At 48.6% G+C, this 2,213-nt stretch overlaps 1 long non-coding RNA gene across 1 annotated transcript; it reads left to right on the plus strand.

Annotated features, from left to right (window-relative positions):
- The first annotated feature begins 1,326 nt into the window (after positions 1-1,326).
- LOC147026977 (uncharacterized) lies at positions 1,327-2,213 on the plus strand. The gene is made up of 2 exons (XR_015058586.1): positions 1,327-1,568; positions 1,864-2,213. It is a non-coding gene; the product is annotated as an uncharacterized LOC147026977 (long non-coding RNA).

The following is a 2,213-nucleotide window of genomic DNA, read 5'->3' on the forward strand; positions in this document are numbered from 1 at the left end:
CTCCTCGACCTCGGTCGCGTTGCTGGCCTCTCCCTCTGCAGCTCCCGGCACCGACGCGAGCACCCCCTCGTCCGCCTTCGCCGCCGCCACCTCTCCACAGCTCCGTCTACTCGCCCTCTACGTCTCCTCTCTTGGCTCGTCCCAACTCTTCACTCTTGACTTTTCCCACTTCTTTCCAGCTCCACCGACGACTCTCTTGAACTCCGCACAACTCCTGTCTTTACTGACGAACGCAGCCGTTTATATAAGCCCCGTGGCTTCGCTCTTTCACCCTTGACCCTTTGCCTCCGACCCTTCACCTCTAACTGGCTCCCCATTGGACCGAGGAAAAGTGGGCGTGAATGCTTTTTGATCCATGAATTTGCATATCGCGACCTCACTCCAACGCCCTGGAGGCAGGGCCAAATCGCCCACGCTCTCCGATTGGACGGAACAAAAGTGGGCGTGAGTCGTTTTTGATCCGTTTTCTGCGGAAAGTCCGTGATGTTTTTGAATACGCTGCTCGGTGTGCGCCCCGCACGAGTCCAGCATCGGCGCCCACAAGTGGCGTGGGAATGACGGTGATGCGATGGTGGCAAGTTGTGACGGTAAGGGTCGTGGCTGTTGTTGTGAAGCGGCGTTGTGGTTGGTGGTTGTTGTTGTGAAGCGGCGTTGTGGTTGGTGGTGGTAGTAATGGCGGCTGGTCCAAAATAAAGATAGTAAAAGAAAAACAGCTATCCTGAAGAGTCGCAGCCCTCATGAATGACATTTATTCCCTCTAGACAACGGGTTTGGGCCTAACTACACATATACTTACCGAGATATCTCACCTAAGGGACCTGAATGGTAGTTTGTGAATTTCGTCAACCTCAACAATATACAGGATCCAGATCTCCTTAAATACTAAACACCTGAACACATCCTCGCATTGATGGTTCCTTTTGAGAGCGTCTATCATGAACTTTAAATATATTCGGACATTTGCTTTAAAGTTTCGAAAAGTTCACGTTACTATTTAAAGATTATTCCATTTAATGTGTTGTAATTTCGTAAATACACGATTTTCTCGTCATGAACGAGGAGCCTCCATGACGGGTCTCGCTATTGGCTCCATAAAGGCACGTGACGAAATATCGGACGTTGTTGTTGTTGTTGTTGTTGTTGTTGTTGTTGTTGTTGTTGTTGTTGTTGCCTTTACGACGCGGCTCTTGGACACATTTGTCCTTGTTTACGAACATAACGCACCACCTCTCTCGCTTGCTCCACTTGCCGAGCGGCTTGCGAAGCAGTTGATACGGAACGACAGGCTTGGACAGTGATAGCAAGCCGCTTGCTAACGGAACGCACCCCCCCCCCCCCCCCAAGGTAATATCTATATTTTAGGATCCCCTGAGGGGTTCGGAGAATTTATGCCTTTCAGAAAAAAGTACCATCGGTCTCTGCAACTCCGCATTCTGGATTGGGGGAGGAAGGAGCGGCCTATCAGTGGGATAGAAAATGGAGTGTTCAGCGTGGTGGAGTGAGTGGGATAGAAAATGGAGTGTTCAGCGTGGTGGAGGTATGCCCTCCGCTGAGTGCCGTTCCACAGGGTGAGTCACAAGTCCCAGGACACGGTTGTATCTGCGCCAGTCGAGAACGTGGTTTAATCCGTCGTGCGAGCGTGGTGCACGGGGTTACCGTGCAGGGGTGCTGTATCGTGGAAGGTTTGGCCTATTCGGGCACGTTGTATCGTGTGTGTTATTAACGTTGATTTCAACCTCACCAAGACTGGTGTTTGGCCTCGGTGCTCCGTTGGGGATTCCCTTTAACCATTGTGGCGATGCTTATACAAGATTTGTTAATTCCATGTATTTATAGTTTTCTGTTTTTTTTTCTTTTCTTCAGAAAATACAAATAACAACACATTAAACCAAGATGGCAGACACCAGTCCATTTGCAGTGGAACGGAGGTTGGCAACAGCAGGTGGTGTGGTGGTGCCGCAAGAGGAGAAAAACAAACAACACGATGAAATCACATTTGGGTGCTCTCGATGTCGAAGGAGGTGTTGTAATTGTTTGTATTGGTGTAATATTTCAATATTACTGTAATATGTTATTACACCTGGGGCTTATGGTATAAACCCTGGTAGATGGTATAAACAGTTAAGACCATGCGTTTGGACTTATGACTCACCCTGTAGTTGTTTATCATGTTTGATTTTCGTAGCTTATCGAATAAAGTAGCCAGAAATGAG

The sequence above is a fragment of the Eptatretus burgeri genome, chromosome 5 (genome assembly GCF_056783735.1).
Source record: "Eptatretus burgeri isolate ZD-2024b chromosome 5, Ebu_testis_v1, whole genome shotgun sequence".
Lineage (NCBI taxonomy): Eukaryota > Metazoa > Chordata > Myxini > Myxiniformes > Myxinidae > Eptatretus > Eptatretus burgeri.